General features: G+C 35.9%; 1 protein-coding gene across 5 annotated transcripts in view; it reads left to right on the top strand.

The window, feature by feature from the left end:
* LOC106867430 (transcription activator GLI1) overlaps positions 1-24515 on the top strand; it is a 442162-nt gene that overhangs the window by 153144 nt on the left and 264503 nt on the right. For all 5 annotated transcript variants that reach the window (XM_089364167.1, XM_089364168.1, XM_052973914.2 and 2 more), the window contains exon 2: positions 5665-5722. The gene's annotated coding sequence lies outside the window, so the exon portion shown is untranslated. The remainder of the gene's footprint in view (positions 1-5664; positions 5723-24515) is intronic.

The following is a 24515-nucleotide window of genomic DNA, read 5'->3' as shown; positions in this document are numbered from 1 at the left end:
TGGTGGTGTTGGCAGTGGCAGAGTAGGGCTGAACATGAATTGTCTTTTGTCATGTTTCTGCAAGGTGTTTAGGAGTGGGGCTGGAGGTGGCTGGTTTTGTTTTTTGTCTGGAGTTCTGCCACTCCCACCTTGTCCTTTCAGTGAAGGAACAAGAAGTTGTATTAATTTCTTCACATATCTTGATCACTTCAACTGGCCTGATTGTCAGATGTCAGCTTTGAATCTGCTGGCCGCAGCATTTCATCGATTCTGTTCTTGATTTCGCTCTCCTCCAATGCAGTCCCATCGTTCCCTTTTATATCATCAACCCATCTGAGGAGAGGCCTTCTGAGTAGTTATTTCTGCTTATGCAGGCACCACTTGACAACAGCACAGGTCCGCTGATTATTGGTGCACCATGTAACATGTCCAACCCATCTGCATTTGTTCAAATGGTATTTGGGGATAACGTCCATCACTCTGGTTCTTTCCCTGATCTGCTTGTTTCAGATGTGATCTCTCAACTTACTAGTGCCTTCTAGTATATGTTGTCTCTGTTTACCTGCGCCAGAAGGGTGTTTGACCCAGTGAGTTAGGGAAAGAGAACCAGAGTGACAGAGGAGAGTTTAATAGAAAAGCATCAGATTGATAGAAGCGAGTGGGTGATAAAGGAGAGAGTAAAGGATGGGAGAAAGAGACAGATAAACAACTACAAGATGACTGTTGGTAAAAAGACTGGATAGAAACAACATGAGAGCAGCATCATGGAGAAAGAACGAGAGGGTTAGCAGGGGAAGACAGAATGATGGAAGAGGAAATACTGGAAGTTATAGAGTTATAGATATCAGCAATGAATGACAGAGGAAGGAGTAAAGTGGAAAAGTAATGGTTAGCAATGGAAATGAGTGCTGATAAGAGAGAGGGTGTAAATGGCTCATCAATAATGAAAGATTAAAAGAGGGAGTAATGAGAGTGACATGGAGTGATGGTTAGCAATAAAGATGGGGGTGATATATGATAGGGAGGATTAAATATAGGCAGATCCAATGAAATACCATCCCTCACAACACAGCAGGAGAGATAGGGTAATAGAAAGGGGTGAGGTATTAGTAGGAGAGAGAGAAAGAGTAGTTAGTATATGGGAACTTATGAACATAATGGTTGGAAGAAGCCCAAATGTCCATATTTATCCCAAACTTCATTATCACCACTATCTTTTTTACATCTGTTTTTCCATGCTTGCATGGGTTGTGCAAGTCCTGTTTAGTGTAGCACTTTGCTACATGTTGCAGTCCTTTGTCATTTCCTCCATGGGGTTTGGCTTCTTGAGATCAGTCTTTATTAGTTTATCTAATGACTTCCTCATCTAACCTTCCATACATACATAAATATATATACATTACAGCTGTGAAAATTTTTGTAAGCCATATATATGTCAGGGGTTGCAACTGTACAAATCAAAACCATAAAGCTGAAGGTAAGGTATATATAACATCTATCTTTCCAGCTGTCTCTCATGAAAATTGCAGGATTTATATTAAAACCTGATTTGTTATTTGCATTCATTGCATGCCTTGCATTTATGCAGGGAATGCCATTGATGTATATTCATAAATGTATACACACACAAGTGCCACACACACACACACATACATATACATATATAAATATATATATTTACACAAACATACAAATGCAGATACATATACTTATAAAATAATTTGAAGTGGGTGGGGCAATGTCGCTGACAACAAGCACAGCCACAATGATGAGTAAAATAAGCATAGAGCACGAAGCAGCCCAACAACAACAACAATAATTTAAAAAGTTAGGGGGGTTTCTCGTGTTGTTGTTAAGAGGGAGGAGGATTTTGTGTGAATGAAGGCTGGTTTAGTATGTAAGTAATAACAGGGTTTCAGACATGATGGCCAACAGCTACAGGTGAACAGCTCAGGTGAACCAAAGAAAAATGTTGTCGACCAACACTGTGACAGTATTTTGTCTGCTAAGCTTCATTCAGATACAACAATTATTATTATTATTATTATTATTCACTGCTGTGTATTTCTTAACATGATTTTTTTTTTTTTTTTTTTTAATGTTAAAGTGATAGCTGACACCTTATTTGTAATATTTCTCTCAGAAAGAAACTTACAAAAGAAAAAAAAAAAGAGAGAGAGGAAGAAAAAAAGACAATCAGTATTACAGACTTGGTTAACCATAGTTAATGATTGATCTGAATGAACATATCTCACTTGTAAAAGTCTTTTAGAAAAATCATCAATGAAAAATAAAATATTCAAAACAGAAAAAAGCTTGAACAATCTTTGCCTAACTTTGTGAATACTTATAAAAAATATAATTTTCAGGTATTTTACATTGATACTTGAATATGAATTATTTTACGTACCATTTCTTTAGCAAGAAAGTATTTGACCATTAACTATAGTTCTAAGGTAAAACAGTGTCTATAGGTTCTAATTCAAAAATTTGGAGGAATTTTGTAAAATAAGTGTTTCATAATTAAGCTGGCATTTGGAACATAACAAAAAGTTCTAACATAAAATTATGATAAAAGGTTTTAAGTTAGAAATGGAACAGTTGAAAATGAGATGGTTTATATAGACCAGGGGTTCTCAACTATTTTTTTTTACCCATGGACCCCTTTGATTATTATTCTTTTCTGGTGGATTCTGATAGCCATTTCGTGTTTAAAATCCAGTTTTATAGCTACCTCTTTCAAAATTTCTATTTTGTTTTTCCCACATTGATTTATGTAAGCTGAACTATGTAAAACAATAGAAAGAAACTTAACATTCTTGCAATAACAACATCAAAAGTAACATCTTTTTCGTGAACCCTTAAAATACTACTGAGAATTCTCAATTTACTATTTTGCTGGCATGCCCCCCCCCTCCATACACACACACACAAGTCTTGAGAACCTCTGATACAGAATCAGAAGCATTCTCAAGAATTTGCCAACAAATGGTTTAATAAGACTGCTTCACAGAAGTGTCTGTTGGTTAAAGTTGATCATACATTTACAGTTGTTTGGGCAGGACAGGGCAAGGGTTTTATGGAAGACTACCAGAAGCCCTGTTTGCAATTCTCCCTACTCTTTGCCACCAATATTGTCCAAAGGAAAGGCCACCTCTTCAGGACCGATTACAGTTTGATACCTGTATCGTCACAGGTGTTAATCTCAGAAAACAAATGGCTAGTACAAGTACCACAAGTCATCTGATCCAAACTAACAGCACCACCAATTCACTGCCCTGGATTAGTACTTTTATACTCATTCCAAACAGGATGAAAATCAAACTTGAACTTGGTGGAATTTGAACACAAAGAATAGAGAGTTGGAACAAAAAGTGTATGGCATTCCATCCAATGCTCTAATGACAGTGTAAGTCAGAAACAAAAGATGAATAATAAAAGATTTCTTGTCTTAGAAGCAAAAGAGTGTAGATTTTGAGTCAACCTGAGAATTCATCCTGGTAGATATTTTTATAAACTTTTGAAATGACAAATGACAATGTTGGTATTCCAAACCACCATCGCCAATAATAAGATTTTGATGTAGAAACAAGGAAAAAGGTCTGTAGATTATCTAGTCTGGTGTTTGATTCTTTGTACCAGTTCACCAGCCAAGGAAAGTGATTCTTGACTATTTTTTACCTATGGACCTCTTTGATTCCTATTTAGCCATTTGATGTTTAAAAAAAAATCCTATTATCTTTTTATATTATATTTTATTATACTTGTATAAAAAAAAATTAAAATATTTTGTGTATTATAGAAGTATAACTGATTTATTGTACATAATTTTCAACAACTAAATTTTATACAAACACCGGTCAAGAACAATTGGTCTAGAGGCTTTGTCTTGTGGAAGAGCACCCAGTACATTCTCTTGATGTTAGTAGAGGCATCCATTAGAGTCCAACACAGCTCTCAAGCTAGTCAGATCCAGTTGAATGATCCAATCCATACCATCATGGAATTTGGACAATAAATGATGATGATGAAATTAACATGACAGTCTGGACATATTACACTCTCTCCTTTGTCCTGTCAACTTTTGTGGGGTTGTAGATTCTGGTGGTGGCCACAGTGGAGGCAGGAAAAGTGGATTCAAAATGTGACATTTATTTTTCTTCTGCATTTATTCTCAATGGTGTATACCCCAGCACACATGAGGTTATTGATGTTGCACCCCATTTTTTTTTTGTCTGGCCTTAGGGGAGAAACAGTATTTTTTAGGATGTTGTCATAATAGGCAGTGCTCCAGCATGGCCACAGTCAAATGACTGAAACAAGTAAAAGAGTAATAATGCTCTGGGGTTTATTCTTTTACTTGTTTCAGTCATTAGACTGCAGCCATGCTGGGGCACCTCCTTGAAGAATTTTAGTGGAATGCACTGACCCCAGTACCTTTATTTTTTTAAGCCCGATATTTATTTATTCTATTGATCTCTTTTGCTGAACCACTAAGTTAAGGGAATGTAAGCACACCAATATTAATTGTCAAGTGGTTGTTGGGGATAAACACCCACACAAATACGATGGGTTTCTTTCAGTTTCCATCTACCAAATCCACTCACAAGGCTTTGGTCAGCCCAAGGCTGTAGTAGAAGACACTTGCCCAAGGCACCACGCAGTGGGATTAAACCCAGAACCATGTGGTTGGGAAGCAAGCTTCTTATCATACAGCCACTCCTGCACTTGGAGATTTTTTTTTATTATTTTGTGTTAGGAACCATTTCCTTACACAATTCAATTGTGTTAGGAAATGTGTTAGGGAACTGAATGTTGCTATAGCAACAAATGATACCTTTCACCTGAGTTGGTGGTGATGATACAGCAACTGATGATGACTGTTATTGTTAGAATTGTAGTTGTTGTTGATCATAATGGTAATGGCAATGTTTAGCCCATGGTTAGCTTTGACTGAGCAGGCTTATAATCAAAGGCATTCCTGTTGTAACCATTCCATTTTAAAAATATATATATATATATATATATATATATATATATATATATATATATATATGACTACTTTATCTAATGTCACCATCCTTTTATGAGATGGCAGTATGCAATTCAAGGGAATTTGTCAGCAGACTGAGTGATTGCATTAAGGTTCCTCTTTTGACTCATTATTGTTGCTACTGATGATGATGATGATGATGATGATGATGATGATGATGATTGTACTTGTTGATAATAGTACAGTTGTTATTTCACATTGATGGCTGTAACTGAAGGTATAATAATAATAATAACAGTGATAATAATAATGATAATAATAATAATCCTTTCTACTATAAGTACAAGGCCTGAAATTTTTGGGGAGGGAGCTAGTCGATTACATTGATCCCAGTACATAACTGGTACTTAATTTCCCAACTCCGAAAGGATGAAATGCAAAGTCAACCTCGACGGAATTTGAACTCAGAATGTGAAGACGAATGTAATGCCACCAAGCATTTCACCCGGCTTACTAATGTTTTGCCAGCTCACCACTTTGCTAATAATAATGAAGTTGGTGACAATGAGGACAATGATGGTAGTGGTGGTAGTGGTGTGATGATGATGATGATGATGAGGAGGAGGAGGAGATGTTTTACTGACTACAGTTAATTCAGGCATAACTTAATTACCGTTACTTTCCCTTTGCAGGTACTTATTTTGGAGTTCACTGATTTGGGTTATTACTTACACACAGCAGTAATACAAGGTAAGACAAATGTTCTATTTACCTGTAACTAATTGCAAAATAAACAAAAACCACATAGTTGTGGAGTGGACCACTTAATTAGACAGCTACCCCTGTGCACATAGTCTTATCTAACATTCTTTGAACAAACTTTGGAATATGAAAAAGTGATAATGTATGTAGATAGGACAGCTTCTTATTGGCTCAGTAACAGATGGGTCAAGAAAGCGGTTGTCCTAGCAGATGAAGGGTTAATGTTTTATATATCAACACAGTTACTGGTGATCACCACTAGTGATTTACCATTAAGCAAAATAAGCACATGCTTAGGGCATCAAGGGAAGGGTGAGGCATCACAGAAATGGTAAATGGTTTACAACACAAAAGAAATCACTTTAAACTTGCTAAATATTCAAAGTGGTTTATACGATCAGAAATATAGTTTTGAAGTGTTCATGACATCATTGTGAAGATCTAATTTAAAGACTTCGCAATTAAAAAAAGTAAGAGAAAACTTACCAAATGAAATGGAAGTATACAAAAATAAACATTTTCCATCTTACTGTCAGTTTTGCTTCATTTTGAAAAGTAAAAATTTATTTTATTGTTTATTATCATTTACATTTTTAAATACATATATACTCCTTGTTTCTTTCTGTGTTCCTTTCTGTTGAAGAGCGTAAGCTCGAAACGTTAAAGACTTTCTCTATTCCCGAGCGTTACACTAATACATCCATTTGTTGTTTACACCACCTGTCTTCGTCTGTTGTTTTTTCGTGAATTCTCCTATATATATATATATATATATATATATATATATATATATATATATATATATATAGTGGGGCAGGGGGCACCAAATTCTTTTAAGTGTTTAGGCCCTCTATGGGTCTTCATTTGGCTCTGCTGGCGATGGAATATAAAGTACTTGTAGAAGAGCTTAACTCTCATTGGCTCACTCCATCTAGATACAAATAGCAGAAGTTATAACCCTTTTGATACCAACCCAGCTGAAACCGCCTCTGGCTCTGTAGTACAAATGTCTTGTTTTCTAAGTTTTGAATGAAAATCTTCCACCAAACCTTAGTCACAATTTATGTTCCTAACACTAGCTTAATGATAACCAGGTTATTTCACTAAATTCTTTGTTATATTTAAAATTAATTGAAAGAAACACTGAGCATCTCAAAATAAATACAGTAACGAAAGGGTTAAGACTACAGAAGAAAGATAAGGAACAAACATGAGACTGTATCCTTATGAAATATATTCAGTTTTTGTCTAAATGTCTACTGAGGCTACTTAGCAAACATATAATCATGGTCACTGATGCAAGCAGTGGGAACACTGTATCATCATTAGCTTGCAGTGGTGTGTTTAGCCCCTTCAGCTTAAAGAAAGCTACAGTATAGTATTGTACTCTCCTTCAAATTACTGCGTACAGAGATAAAGGTATGGTTGTGTGGATAAGAAGTTTGCTTTACAGCCACATGATTTCAGGTTTCCCATGCCAGTGCCATGTAAAAGCACCTGTGCTAGTGCCACATGAAAGCACCAATACCGGTGCCATGTAAAAATGCCTGCACTGGTGTCACATGAAAGTGCTCATGTTGGTTCTACATAAAAGCGGCCAGTACACTCTATAAAATGGTTGGTATTAGGAAGGGAATCCAGCCATAGAAACCATGCAAATGGAAATCGGGCAGCTCTCCAGCTCCAGCTCCAGCCAAACCATCCAACCCTTGGCAGCATGGAGAATGAATGTTAAATGATGATGAACGCTTACAAAGAATAAGTCCTGGGGTCGATTTGCTCGACTAAAGGCAGTGCTCCAGCATGGCTGCAGTCAAATGACTGAAACAAGTAAAAGAGTATTATTATTGAGTGGATGAATTTCTACCAAAATTCCAGACACTTGTTCTAGATAATGATTTTTTTCAAAATTCTTAATGGTATTGTATATCAGTGAAGGATGTAACATTGAGAAGAAAACTGAAAAAAATTGAGAACAAAGCCCTTTGAGTGATATTTGTTCTACACCAAGATACAGACACTCCCTTGTTACTCTTGCCATTAAAAATGTAGTAAGCCAGTTGTTGGCCCAGTGAAAACCTAATTGCAAAAGTTAAATAAACAAACGTCTTCAACCAATGCTCCACCAACCCAATGAGTTACAGAGATATTTTTTTCAGTAACGCATGAAGCACAATAATAGACTCATTAATTAATTAAGATTTCGATGCAAAATGATATCAGACATATGCATCAATTTAAAACAAAATAAAACAATAGGTCTTCTGTTAGAAGCTAAACTGTGTTTCTAGTGCTTTTCTAAGCAACCCCCACCATCCCTGCTAACCCCTGTACTACCAAGTATATTTATTATAAAGCACCTATCATTCTCGTTTTTCCCAAATTAAGCACTTCTTTTTATTTTGTTTTACTATTATTTTAACTGTACTGGTTTATCTCAACAAAAATAATTAATCAGTCTCCTTGAGCAAGTCTGGGTATGCTATTCTGATATCACAATAACGGTTGATTGTCAGAGCAGTTTTTAAGAAAATAATTGAGAATGCCTAATAACTTTAAACGATTTGTTGGGACACTACAAAAGTTTGATGACCTTTATATTGTCAACATTATTTCCATTTAATGACACATGATGTGTGTACTCCTCAACCAGTAAAATTCTTATAAACTATATTTTCTATTGTACAAGGATCCCTTTACTAACGCAATAGTGTTAGCAATGGCATTTTCATATGAAGAACCAATACATACATCAACATCATCATTGTTTAACGTCTGCTTTCCATGCTAGCATGGGTTGGACGATTTGACTGAGGACTGGTGAATCCAGATGGCTACACCAGGCTCCAATCTGATCTGGCAGAGTTTCTACAGCTGGATGCCCTTCCTAACGCCAACCACTCAGAGAGTATAGTGGGTGCTTTTACGTGCCACCAGCACGAAGGCCAGTCAGGCGGTACTGGCAATGGCCACGCTCAAAATGGTGTATTTTATGTGTCACCTGCACAGGAGCCAGTCCAGGGGAACTGGCAACGATCTCTCTCAAAAGTCCTTACACATGCCGCAGGCACAAGTGCCAGAAAGGCAATGCTGGGCACAGCATAAGTCTTCGCAAGCTGAGTTTCGTGTCCAATGAAGGAGACAACGTTGGCATGGGTGCCAGTCGTCGAATTCAACTCGATTTCGATTTCACTTGCCTCAACAGGTCTTCGCAAGTGGAGTTTAGTGTCCAATGAAGGAAGGTACGCAAATTCATGCAGGGACTGTTATGTGGTTAAGAAGTTTGCCTTCCAACCATATGCTCTTGGGTTTGGTCCCACTGTGTGGGATCTTGGGCAAGTGTCTTCTATTGCCTGAGGCCAACTAAAGCCTTGTGATTGGATGTGGTAGATGGAAACTGTTGTGTGCATATGTGTGTGTGTGTGTGTTCTTGTCTTGATATCACTGTCATACAAGCAATGCTGTTTGTTTCTAGTCTGTCATGCATAACATGGTTAGGCCAAGGAAAATTACTACGTTACCTGGATAAAAAAATCTGCTTCAACAAAATTTTGTCTGACCCATGCAAGCATGAGAAAGTAGAAGTTAAACAATGATGATGATGCAGAAATATACAGTAAACATCTCTTCAACTGCATATATACTATATACCTACAAACACGAGCAGACAGTCTACAGTGAGAAGCTTTCTGGCCATCAAGGAAGACAGCAGCTTGACATTGTCAGGTGGTACACAACTGGTATTTGTTAAGCTCCAGATTAACTCTAAGTATGTATTCCAGCCATGACTACACTACTTTTATAGGAGTATTTACAACTCCAATAGACAATGTTTCTTTTCTTTTTCTAGACGGTAGTGTATGATTTGAGAGAGATTTGATTATTATTTCTAACAGCTGAAGAGATTATGTAGAGATTCCCTTGTTGGCCCATCATGAAGTTGGATGTGACTGGCCCCTAAGTTTGTGGTGGTTGGATATCACTATCTTCCTCCTCATCATTATCTTCGTCAACATTGTCATCATCATATTGTCATTATGATAAATTAGAAACAAAAACCTGTGTTATTTATTCATTGTCTCAGGGAAATGCCTCTATTTAGGTACTGAAATATAGAAAGCGATGTAAGAAAGGATCATCAAACAAAGAATTGGTCTAAATTCATTCTAGATTATGACGACAAAAATAGCCTGGAAGGCATTCAGGCCGCTATCTGATTATAATTCCAATAATTGCTGGTTATTACTGCCATAACCTGTGATACAAGGGCAAATCTATCATGCTGCCTATTATCCACCTGAATGTAGGATTACACAGCTTTTCACATACTAATCCTTCCAACAAACACTGATGTTAGTATTGCTACTATAATTATTACTATTATCATCATCATAATTATTATTATTATTATTATTATTATTATTATTATTATTATCATTATTATTATTATTTAGGGCAGTGGATAGGTAGAATTGTTAGGGTGTCAGAAAAAATACTTTGCAGCACATTTTTTTCTTTCTTTTCTTTTTCTTTTTTGTCCAAATCCCGCCAAGATCAACTTTGCTTTCCATCCCTTTGGAGGTCAATGAAATAAAGTACCAGTCAGATTCTCAGGTAGTGGCTACTGGTTAACCCACTCCTTTCAAAATTGTTGGACTTCTACATAAATCATCATCATCACTATTATTGTTATTATTATTATTATTATTATTATTATTATTTAGATGGTGAGCTGACAGAATCATTATCACATTAGGCAAAATGCTTAATAGTATTTCGTCCATCTTTACGTTCTAAGCTCAAATTTGACTGAGGTTTACTTTGCTTTTCATCCTTTCAAGATTGAGAAAATAACTATCAGTTGAACACTGGGGTCAATGTAATTGACTTATCCTCACCCCTGAAATTGCTGGCCTTGTGCCAAAATTTGAAATCATCATCATCATTATTATTATTATTATTCAGTAGTTGTATTTTTTATAATGTGCTTTCACTACAATACCGAGCGCAGCTCTGCGTGCCTTTGGTATGTGCTGTGGTTTGTTGTGATGCTCTTATGGTTACTGTATTGAAAGTGTTTTGCGTAGGATGTGTGCAGTGCCCATTAGTGCAATTTTCTGTATGTTATATATATTTGTAAGTCCTGGTGTTTTTGTTATGTATTTGTCTGAATATTTTTTTATTATACTTAAGGCACCTACTATGATAGGAATTGTTTCTGTTTTTAGATTCCACATTCGAGTTACCTCTATTTCCAGGTCTTTGTATTTTGAAAGTTTTTCCATTTCTTTTAGGGAAACATTGTCATCTGCTGGTATTGATACATCAATTAGAAAGCATTTTTTTCCTTCATGATCTTTGACAACTATATCTGGTCTGTTGGCCTTAATTTCTCTATCTGTGTGTATTGGCATATCCCAGAGTATGGTTGCTTTCTCGTTTTCTGTGACCTTTTCTGGCGTGCGTTTATACCATCTTTTTATTATTATTATTATTATTATTATTATTATTATCATTATCATTATCATTATTATTATTAAGGTAGTGAGCTGGCAGAATCGTTAACATGCTGGGCAAAATGCTTAGCGGTATTTCACCTGTCTTTGTTCTGAGATCAAATTCTGCTGAGGTCAACTTTGCTTTCATCCTTTCAAGGTCGATAAATCAAGTACTAGCTCAATACTTGTGTTGATGTATTCGACTATCCCCCTCCCCCAAATTTCAAGCCTTGTGCCTTTAGTGGAAAGAATTATTATTATTATTATTATTATTATTATTATTATTATTATTATTATTATTAAGGATGATGTAGTGAGCTGGCAGAATAGTTAGCATACCAGGTAAAATGCTTAGCTGTATTTCGCTCGTGTTTATGTTTTGAGTTCAAATTCCGCCAAGGTTGACTTTGCCTTTCATTCTTTTGGGGTTGATAAAATAAGTACCAGTTGAGTACTGGGGTCGATGTAATTGACTATCCCCATGCAACAAATTTCAGACCTTATGCCTATAATAGAAAGGATTACTATTATTATTATTATTATTTTGAACAGTGTTATGCAACCACTAGGTGCACCTTAAGATGTGTGCAGCCTAGTCTTTTAGAAAGACAGAACTGTACTTGTATGCAACATGAGTTTTGCATTGCCAGGTGGGGGATTATCTTGTTCCTGGTGTTATTTTAGAGCTCCATCTGTTATGTAGTGTATATGAAATGTAAGTTTTATTTTGTGTAGAGTATGTGTTGTGTTAGTTATAAGTACATCAAACGTGTAGACTGTCAGTAGTATCAAGTATCAATTATTATTATTATTATTATTATTATTATTATTACCATTATTATTATTATTATTCCACTGGCAAGAAAGAGAGGATAGCCCTCTTGTCTTGTGGCTACGGTGAAGGAGGTTAAAATAATTGAGACCAGAGCTTTTCTTCTCTGGCCAAAATTCCAACTTCTTCAAGTAGTACTTGAAGAACAAGGTGAGAGTAAAGAGGGAAGATGCGCATTGGTAAATTTCATAAAAGGGGATGCGAGTGGTGAAATTGGATTTCAATTCAGAATGTAAAAGTCTGCAATTAAATGCAGCAAGCATTTTGTCAGAAGCTTTAATGGCTCATGATACTGCCAATCTATCATTCTTGGCAAGGTGATCACAGATGAGAAAAGGGATATAACAGGGATTCTGTCCAACTCTCTACTCATTCTGACATCCACCACCATTTCTGACATAGGCACAGGTCCAGAAATTTGTAAAAGAAGGGATTAGTTTATTAAATTGAACCAGTATTTCACTGGTGCTTTATTACCAGCCACAGAAGGATGAAATGCAAAGTTGGTCTCAGCAGGATTTGAACTCAGACGGTAAAGGGATGTAGCTGAATGCCTGAAAGCATTTTGTTTGACACTACCCATATTGCCATCCACCATCCTCAATGATGATGAAAGAAGGTTTAGAAATCTAACATGAATAGTTATTTCATGATAGAATTTTAACTTCACAAATATAACACTGTAACCTTAATAAGACAAATGTATTAACTCATACTAACTAGATTAGACACGCACATATATAAATATACACTGCACATAACCACACTCGTGGCCAAACACACAAACAAACACATGCACAGAAAACAAAAACAAGAAATAAGCACACTAGCTAATGAAGGAGTCTCTACTTGGGTCATTCGACCTACTGGAAACAGAGAACTAAGTTTTTCAAACCACATTCTACAGTTTATAAGGGAAGAAGACATATGTATGCAGGATAATATAATCCTGGAAACATTATACCTTAAACAAATACAGGATGATCGCTGCTTGAATGCCTTTGATTGTAGGTCTACTCAATCCAGGTTGACTTGGGTCAAAACAACACATACAAACACACAAACTTACTCTAGTATTTAGACAAATTTCAAAAGTCATGGAGTGTAAAACTTCTAGCAGTGAGGTTGCACCTATTAGAAATCTGATAGTGAATAGTCATGTCAGTCAGTCATGCATTGCACTGAAATTATAACTTGAGGACAGTGTGGTGAGTTAACCCTTTTCATATCAACTGCCTCTATTTCTATGATACAAAACTGTTTTATATTCTAGTTCCTTCCACCACTACTTTATGAAAGAATTTTTTGTTATATTCTAAACACCAACTTTATAATGAAAATAATACTTGTTTTACTAAACCACATCAAATTTTTGATTAGATTTTGAAATTAATTGAAACACATTGATAAGATATTTCTTTGGAAATGTGGTGACAAATGGTTAACATTAAATGAAGAATTGAATACACTTTGCTGAAACTAATGGTAATGAATTTCCATTACCAGTTTGGCTGAAGGAGAGCTCACTTTGTCCCAGATTGCTGTGACTATTCTATCCTTTTGTTGGACACAGAGCACTCAGGATCACATTATCTAATGTGTCTCTTCTTAGAATGGAAGGGTGAACTTGGAGGGAGATTTAGCTCCTTTTTCTAAGTGGCTGAGTGACTGCATAGCTGCTCCTCTATTGACTTATGGTAGGCATGATGCTGTCAAAGAAAAGAGATGCAGATAGCACTCTACAAACATAAAAAGTGTATTTGGTAAAGATTAATGTTTCATTAACTTGTAGTGCTTGGTTCAAATCTGACAATAGACATTGCACACAGATCTAGGTACAAACTAATTTGCCCTTGATACAACATAAAAACGAAACCTGCAAAAGTTTTCTTCACTTCCTTGTGCATGGTTCACTTTCAGTTTATTTGAATATGAAACACAATGGGTTATAACATTTTTAACTAATGGTTTATTGACCATATAATCATGGGTTTGAATTTTACCATTAAATTGATTGTGATATGATCCTGGGAAAGATTCGTGACTGCTTGCTTAACCTGGTTTAGCCCACTCACTTTCCATATTAATTCCACTTATTTCCCAATTAAATATAAAATAAAAAAAGAAGACCATTCAGCTATAAAAACAATTCTCCCAAAAGGGAGTAAATTTACAGAGCCTACTCTATCCAGACTAGCATGAGAAAATGGATTTATCATAAATTAGTTTCAAGATGAGAAGTACCAAAAAACATTTGGTGTGTCCACCAAGATTAAATTGAAAGTTTTTATTCTTTTGATGATAATTAATCCCCAAGTTGCCTAGATGGAAACAAGTCATCTCAACCACATTTAGAACTAATTACATTCATCACTAAACAAATTTTAAGTTGAAGCTGTTTAACTCTTTTAATGTCAACCTTCCTGATACTGGCCCCCCAGTGTTCTATGAAACAAAACATACTTGATTTGAAGTGTTTACATTTAAATTCAACCCTTACATCAAAATTTTATGTAAGAGCTTTTTGTTATGCTAGCTTCCAATATTTTCCAACCATTAAATTAATTATGACAAAGTTAGTTATTTTACTATGATCCCTCCAAGTTCTTCATTATTTGCATGATTGATCAAAACACAATGACAGCATATTTCATTTGAAATAGGTTAAATATATAATATAATATAATATAATATAATATAATATTTGGCCATTAATATGAACATCTAAATATTTGTATTGAAGTTAGGAATATTGCAAATTTACATTCAATTCCAAAGTAATTTTCCTGTATTCTTAGCATAGTGGTGACCACAAAACCTTAGTTGTTACCTACAATAATTAAGTGCATTTCAGCTGTGACTATCCTATGGTTTTTAGAAATAGTGTATGTATCTAAGACCATATTATACAATTATGCAATGTCTACTTTTTTAAAATGGTAGAGTATGATTTGGAGATTTGGCTGGTATTTCTAATAGATTGAGTAGCCATATAAGGGTTCTGTCATTGACTCTAGTAGATATTCATATTATTGTTGTTTAACCTAACGCTAGCCCAAAGTCATCAGACTTGTGGTGAAAAAGTATTCTAGCTTTGACCATCCAACCACTTTTTCTCCAGATATATGTGACTGTATGACTACACCCAAGGTTTGTCCCCTTCTTCTTTTTCATGAAAAACAAAAAGTTAGTAAATTGTTTGGATTTTGGATTTAAGCTCTATTCACCAGATACAATGATTCTTCAATAACTTATTAGGGATAAACTTTTCAATTTTTTACAATCATCATCGTTTTTAATACCATGTTCATGGGTTAGATGGAGTTTATTGAGGCAGATTTTCTACAGCCAGATGCCCTTTCTGTCACCAACCCTCACCTGTTTCCAAACAAGGGAATATTTACATTATTTACATCTTGACAGGGCCAAGAGGACAGGATTGGGGAGTGGAAGGTAAGCCTAGTGCATGAAGTGGAAATGTGAGGAAGAGAAGAGATGTAGTTTGGTTTGTTGTGGTAGAGTGTGTGAGAAATTTTGTTGAGTGTGGGTGGGATGCACATAGCTTCTAGAACTCAGTTTCGTTGATGCAAGTGGGTCTTCTCAAGAACTTCTTATCTCCAAACATCTCAGTCCCCTGTCATTTCTTCCGTGAGGCCCAACATCCTGAGATCAGTTCTTACCACTTCATCCCACATCTTCCTGCAATTTCAATAATTTTTTTATCATTTTCAAAAGGCAGGGTATTTCCACCAAGATATGGCAGGGTATTTCCACCAAGATATGGCAACAAAAGGGTTAAACTTTATATTCAAACATTGCTTTAAAGGAAAGTTTATGTATATATAATTGAATTTATTTCTTCCAAAATGTTCATTTATTAAGTTGTTTTAAGAGATCAATCTTTTAGTCTTAATTTTGATGTACTTTGGGTTTCTGGAAAGGTTAAACATCTGGTTATATTCCATAACTTATTTCCTTTATTTTCATTTATTCATGCTGGTGCCATAATAAAAGCACTGGTGATGGTGTCACACAAAAAACACCCAATACACTCTGTGGAGTGGTTGGGGTTAGGAAGGGCATCCAGCCATAGAAACCATGAAACCATGCCAGAGCAGACAATGGAGCATGGCATGGTCCCTGGCCTTGCCAGCTCCTGTGAAACTGCCTAACCCATGCCAGCATAGAAAACGGATGTTAAATGATGATGATGATGAATGATAGATGATTGGCTAGAAACCTTATGGCAGAGGTTGGCAGCTGATGGGCTGTGTCCTGGAAGGGGAATCTACTGAAGTTATTTTCTGCTGGCTTTCAAATATTTAAAAAAAAATTTTCAGACTTAATATATTTGTGAGCCACTGAGCTGTAGATGACAATTAAACTGCATTTGTTTTTCTTTAAAATAGACTCCTTTTTAAAAATGTGTTTGAGTTTCGTCTAATGTTTAGTAGTTTGTAACTTCTGTATTAAATAATATTAAAAAAAGTGACTATGGTCTAGATATATAGAATTTAAGACTAACATTATAGGATGCTAAAAAGTAGCTTGATGATTTCCCTTGGCCATGTATGGTTGTATGGTTATGTGCTTTCAATCACTAACAGAAATTTATGATTAATCTAATTACAAATAAGGGAACCAGAGATAGAACTAGAGTTGCTGTAGACGCTGAAGATATCTAACACAAATTAAGGAGTCAGACTGATTATACGGCTGTGTGTGTGTGTTGTGTGTGCGTATCTGTGCGTGTGCATGCACACATACATTATTTTGTATATATTATAAATATATATATAATATACATATTATAGACAAATATACACGCAAGCATATACATACACGTATGTATGTATATGAAATGGTCCATTTCAATGCAAACTGTTAAATAATCTACATTCCAGTGCCGTATATCCCAGTCACTATCCTGACTCCTAACCAACCTCATCATATCATATAGTATCACATATCACAATATATCCTTCCACATGTGTTCCTCATTGACTTACTGTCAATCTTATTATCAGCCAACATCTTCACACACAATCAAATATATTTCTCAACATTCTCTGTCACCACTACTACAACTACTACTGCTGCTGCTGCTTCTACTATTACTGTCCAAGAGAGCCTCTCTCAAACCGTTAAGTTAGTTAGATCTCTCTAACCAGCTTTGTTTTCTGCCACTGTTCTGGTTCCATTCCAGCTTCTCTACCCTTCTTGTCTCCTTTCTTTGCCAATGGTTCTTCGCCATGTGGTCTTAGGGTGCTCTGCTGCTTTTTTCTCTTCAGGCTGTCACTTTAGTGTCACCATACAATCATTTTCTTGATCTTCACTAAAATGTGGATGGGCTATTAGAACAAACTATACTGTGGTAGTTACCAGGAGAAACACTTTCATATGGGCGTTTTTGTGCAAAATGCACTCTTGTTTATATCACTAGCAATACTCCTGCAGTATAGTCTGTTCAAATAGGACATCCACGTTTTAGTGGGAATAAATGTTACCTCTTGATATTAATACTGCCTTTGTTGCTAATATATATTTCTCTATCTTATCTGAGGGTGTATCTAATCCAATTCCAGCGTGTCTTATTTTGTCACCGATCCTGTTAATGCCCATTATTATCTCAAACCATATATTAATATCTTAAAATTAAATCAAAAAAAGAGAACTGGACATATTCAATATGTACTCTTAAATACACCTCCACCACACACAAACACCAAAATGCTGCATGGTCATGGCTGGAATGCCTTTGATCATAATTCTGCTTGATTGAATCCTAGTACCACAATACTACTACTAGTATTATTGTTGTAGTTGTTACTGCTGCTGCTGCTGCACAGGTTTTTATCATGCAGGCTTACAATCAAATTCATTCCAATAACTCAATTAGGACTGACCTGGGCTAAACAACAACACTGATAAGAGCCTCTATATGGTCACATCTCTTGCTAGAAATATCAGCCAAATGTCTCTAAAACTGCACATTACTGGCCTGGAAAAGGTAAGGCAACTTGTATAATATAATCTTGCATCTGAATAACAGATGGAATGATCACAGTTGGAATGCCCTTGAACATAATCAATCAAGGCTGACCTGCAACTACATGAAAAAAAGACCCCGATCTGTTTATCATCATTTAACATCCATTTTCCATGCTGGCATGAGTTGGATGATTTGAAAAGGAATTGGCAAGCCAGGGAAATGCACCAGGTTCCAGTTGTCTGTTTTGGCAGGGTTTCTACAGCTGGATATCCTTCCTAATGCCAACCACTTTACAGAGTGTACATGACACTACATGCAGTACCTGCATGGGTGCTTTACATGTGCCACCAGTATTAGGGCTTTCTACATGGTACCAGCACTTGTGTGCTCACAACACAAAGACCTCTCAACTGAGAGAAGGAATGGAACCTGCTTTACTTTGACTGTGTCAAAATTCCAAACATTTCTACCTAGAATGAAAATATTGTATCTCTTCTAGCTGAACCCATTGTCTACCTTCAATCTGAGGTTTTTAACCCCTTGTATTCCTCTGCATTAAATGTAAATATGAATCTCCTCTAACAAAACACCTGTGTTTGTCCCTCTGTCATACTCACAAGATTTTGGTCAGATAGGAGTTATAGTAGAAGACATTTACCTAAAGTGCTGCACAGAGGGACTGAACTCAAGATTACATGGTTGAGAAGCAAGCTTATTAACCACACAACCACACCTATATATACGCATACATACACACATGATATATATATATATATATATATATATATATATATATATATATAACCACACACACAGAAATGCTAAAAATAAGATTATAATTTTAAAGGAGATTTACTGACTCTATACTGAGAGTAGAGTCAAATTTCTTGTAAAGTTTAAGTTGGATGGGACTTCAGGTTTTGCTTATCGATACATATACATTACATACACGCACACGCACACACACACACACACACACACACACACACACACACACACACACGCATTTAAATAGAATATTTATCTCAGGACTCCAGTTTCATGTTGCTATGATCTTTAGTTCTCAATGAAAGATTGCAGCAGTGTGTAACATGAGTTGCAAGATAAATATTCAGTTTAAAGTAACCATATACTCTACAACATGTACCAAGTACTCCTTGTTCGTATGTCTTCTCTACAGTGTACATTACTAACTAAAAGTTGTTATCTGCACTAAAAGTGCAACATATGTAATGATTACAGAAAGAAGGCGATTCAGCATGGTGACTTGAATTGCTAGAAATAGCAACTAAATTCTCTGCAGTCACATCATACTGTTAAAAAGGACACATTGAATAAATCCCCTGTACAGTTAAAAAAAAAAAAAAATAGATACTATGGCACGAGCCCCTGTATCCCTTTGACATTCAAAATGGCCATAGCCAGCCTAAATATTCAACCTATTTTATGTTCAATCTAACTAGATCAGGCCTCTCACATCTGCCCTACAATGTCATTCTAAAAATAAACAATCACATTTTCAAAATATCCAAGTTACGAGATAATGTATAATTAATTCAAAGCAATGTGAATGAATAAGCATTGCAACTGACAGAATGATCTTAATGTGAAAGGGTTAACCATAGGTCTGCTGGTTCAGGGCTGACCTGGGGCTACCATGCATCTATTTTGTATATATACTAAGGGGACATTTGTTCTCACACATAAAAAAACTATATTCGCTTTAATGAAAGCACATCTCTGTAGTGACTCCCCAGCCCCAATAGATTCACATCCTTTTTTTTTTCATCTGTTTATTTATTTAATTTTCCTGCTCCTAATTTATTGGTGTTGCTTTTGTAAAGCTTATTTTCACTAGATCCTTCAGGAAAGTAGCAGGTTACAGAAAAGAAAAAAAAAGGGGGGGAAAAAACAAAAAGAAAATGGGGAAAGATATTTATTATCCAAGGTTGAAAGCATATAAGAAAGAATAAAATCACTTTGAGAAATTCTACAAGGTCATTGGAAACCTTAAACTTTCAATGTTAGAATGAACCCTATCCCTTTACATTAAATCTAACATACACAAACATGCACAGACACACAGGCATGTATCATGGCATTCATTGTATCATGACCCAATTTTGAGGGGATGGGCAAGTGAATTACACTGATCCCAGTAGCTGACTGGTTCTTTAACCCCCAAAAGGATGAAAGGCAAAGTTGATTTTGATGGGATTTGAACTCTGAATGTAAAAAACTGGAAGAAACGCTACTAAGCATTTTGTCTAGTATGGTAGCAATTCTGCCAACAATAACAATGATAATAATAATAATTGTTTCAAATTTGACACAAGGCCAGCCATTCAGGGGAAGGGGTAAGCCAATTACATTAACCCCAGTGCACAACTGGTACTTATTTTATCAATCTCGAAAGGATGGAAAGCAAAGTCGGCTTCAGCAGCATTTGAACTCAGATTGTAAAGATTGATGAAATGTTGTCAGGCATTTTGCTCAGCCTGCTAACAATTCTGCCAACTCACTGAATAATAATAATAATAATCCTTTCTACTATAGGCACAAGCCCTTGATTTTGTGAGGGGAGGAGGACAGTCAATCACACTGACCCCAGTACTCAACTGGTACTATAATTTATTGATGAAAGGCAAAGTTGACCTTCGTGAAATTTGAACTTAGAACGTAGTGGTAGATGAAATACCGCTAAGTATTTTGCCTAGTGTGCTAATGATTCTGCCAGCTCACCACCTTAATAATAATAATGGACAAAGCCTCATGGTGGGAACAAAGGCTTGAGAACAAAATTGAACAGCTTAATTGAGAGCTTGAACAGATACATGCAATCATAGAAAAGAAGAGGGTGACAGAAAGACACAAGAACAAACTGTAAAGGATGTATGACATAAAACAAGAAAGGATTGCAAACAGTTAAAGAGGAACTAAGACAAAAAAATCAAAGGTGATGTCAGGTGAGAAAAGAAAAACAAAACAGAAAACATATACCAACAGAGGACAAATCAATACCAGCAAAACAAGTCTCTTGAAGAGCAATGAAAGAAAATTCTATTTACCTGAACAATGAAAGAGGGGCATTGGGGAAATTATATACCAGATACTGAAGCAACAAGGAAATTCTGGGTAGAGTTCTGGAGCAAAGAAGTCCAAAATAATATAAAAGTAGACTGGTTGCAGGAATTTAAAAGAGAAATGGAAGCTGGAGTGACACAAGAAAATATAACAAGAAGAGATAAGTAAGTAAAAGATTTGATTAAGAAAATACCAAACTGGAAAGCTCCTAGACCAGATGGTGTTTAGAATTTCTGACTCCAGAATCTCCCAGGTATACACAGGTATATGCAACTATTTTTTATTGACTGCATAGAAAATGGAACATGAACATGGATGATAAAAGGAAGGACAGTGCTGATACAGAAGGACAAAGAAAAGAGAGGGAAGTTGGTAATTATAGACCTATTATTTGCTTACCGTTACTCTGGAAATTATTAATTGGCCTCAGAGCAGATGAAGTATATAATTTTCTAGAAAAAGAAAATCTGCTAGAGAAACAAAAAGGATGCAGGAAGAGATCCAGGGAAACAGCTGCTCTGCTATACATAGATATATAGAGTATTAAGTGAGGTATGAGTGAGAAAAAAGAATTTAATTGTTGGATAGATAGGTTCCAGGAGAGCTTATGACAATGCTCTACACAGAATCAGGAGGAAAGGAGATAAAAGTATCAATTGTTTTTTGACTGAATGCAGCACAAAGGGAGTATAAGTGTAGGCATCACAAAGGGAGTATAAGTGTAGGCATCACAAAGGGAGTATAAGTGTAGGCATCACTGTGTAAGCAAAGGAGTGCATCATTAGCAAAGTGTGTGGCTTCAAAACAACAGAAAAGTGGTATGAACATGAACCAGAGGCTGTGATAGAAAAATGGAATTACAAGATCTTGTGGGATTTTCCCATAAAGATTACACTATTAAAGCAAGAAGACAAAGAACAAAATAAGCAGTGAAAGATCATAGGTTTTGAATTTCCATATGACAGCAGAGTCAATACCAAAGAAATTGAAAAAATTTAGTAATATCAGGATCTAGCCAGAGGGCTGAGGAGACTGTGGAGGGCCTAGACAACAATTATTCCTGTAGTAATTGGTACACTTGGCACAACACCCAAATTGCTACCTAAAAGATTGAAAGAGATTAGATTCGAAACTTGTGTTGTCAACCAGCAGAAAAGTACTATCTTATATTCAGTAAGAATCCAAAGGAAAATTCTTGAGATTTAAGGAGGCTTGTGGTCACCAAACCTCTTTTAGCTAAAACAGTGTGCACTAGCTTAATAATAATAATAATACTAATGATAATCCTGTAGGATGCAATGATTCAATGTGATCACCTGACCAGGCATCGGAAACTGGAGATTGTATAGTATTGAATAAAAAAAGAAAGAACTTGCATGATAATCGACATAGCGTATCCCGGTGACAACAGGATCAAAGACAAAGAATAAAAACTGAACAATTACGACAATTTGAAATGGGAAATACGAAGGTTGTGGTCAATGAGGAGGGTAGACGTGATACCAATAGTAATTGGTGCATTTGGAAGTATCAGCACTCAACTACCAACATGGCTGAAAAAGATTGGTACAGATGTAAAGATAGAACATCTACAGAAATCATCATTCCCAGCAAAATAAGGTGGCAGAATCGTTAGCACGCTGGGCGAAATGCTTAACGGTATTTTGTCTGCCGTGACGTTCTGAGTTCAAATTCTGCCGAGGTTGACTTTGCCTTTCGTCCTTTTCGGGTCGATAAATTAAGTACCAGTTACACACTGGGGTCGATGTAATCGACTTAATCCCTTTGTCTGTCTTGTTTGTCCCCTCTATGTTTAGCCCCTTGTGGGCAATAAAGAAATAAGAAATCAGCATTGCTTGGAACTGCAAGAATTTTCCACAGGGTTCTTGAAGCATGACCAGTAAATAAATGTCACCTTAGTTTGGTGGCTGTGAACAGCTGACACTTTCCATTATTCCCAGCAAAATAAGCTGAGAGTTTTCATCAAATAATAATAATAATAATACATGCATTTTTCCATGCTTGTATAAGTTGGATGGGTCTTTTTCAACTCGGTATCTTAACATCTTAACACTTGATATTGCAGTCCCTTGTTGTCATCTTTGTGAGAGTCAGCCTCTAGTGATCAGTTTTTACCACTTCATCCCATTTCTTTCTCTTCTGCAGATTCTTTGAACTGGGTTCATTTGGTAGTTCTTCACTCAGTTGTCATCTTCCATATTGCATCACATGACCACAGAAGCCCAAGCTTGTCTCTTGCATCATAACATCTGATTCCTCTTGTACCCAGTTTTACTCTTAGTTCATTTCTCCTCTAACATTACACATTCAGTAGAACATGTTAGCCATATTTCTTTCTTTCCTTTCATAAACATTTCCTGCATTCAATGCTCATATTTTGTTATCAAGCACCAATGTATTTTGTACACATTCATCATACAAAAAAATACACCACTCGCTTAGAGAACTTTGTCATTGTCTGCAAAGGTAAATACTTTCTGAGCTTTTTCACATTTTTACTCTGGCTATTATTCATTCAAAACATTTTCTTCCATTGTACATATGCAATGGGCTCTTTCAGTTTCCATTTGCCAAATCCTTCTACAATAGGGCTAGAGTAGAAGACGTTTGCTTAAGGTGCTATACAGTGGGATTGTACCTAAAATTACTTGGCTGTGTGGTTAGGAAGCAAAGTTCCTAACTACACAGCCATGCTAGAATCCATAACACACACATACACACACACACATTTGGAGAAAGGAGAGAGAGAGAGAGATGGAGGGAGAGTAGTAAACTATAACTAAGTTGGGCACTGAGATTTAGGAATGCACAGTCATAGACAGAAATTACAGCTTAATACGTACCTCATGCATACATGAGTACAAACTAGTCACCGATGAACTAACTGATCTGGGATCTGGTTTCAGTTCTCAACCATAGCCATTTTACTAAATTCACACAACTTAATGACTTGGAAAATACATGAACATTACATAATCTTTTTTCTTTAATTCCTTAAGTCTTTGTAAGAAATCCTGTTACATGCTGATGTTAAGCAATTCTAATTTCCCATGCTAACAAATGTACACCCAAGTGCACAACAGCTCCATATTAGTCTCATGTCAGCATAGGCAATTGAAGATACGGTTGAATGAGTATAGCAGCTAATTCTTACTGTGACTGCAGATTTTACATATATACGGTTTTCAGCAACTGAATGCAAATTATATCTGTGACATCCAATACAGAGGATCAACCTGAACATTAACCATATCAGTCTCACTGGTCTGAAAGGACTTGTGAAGGTAATGAGCATGCCTGTTACCCTTCACTGAATCACATAAAAAAATAAAATAAATTTTTTTTTTAAATGTG

Source organism: Octopus bimaculoides, chromosome 16, assembly GCF_046866305.1.
Source record: "Octopus bimaculoides isolate indiv1 chromosome 16, ASM4686630v1, whole genome shotgun sequence".
In the NCBI taxonomy this organism is placed as follows: domain Eukaryota; kingdom Metazoa; phylum Mollusca; class Cephalopoda; order Octopoda; family Octopodidae; genus Octopus; species Octopus bimaculoides.
Note: the sequence above shows the minus strand (reverse complement) of the source record. Positions and strands in the feature narration are given on the sequence as shown.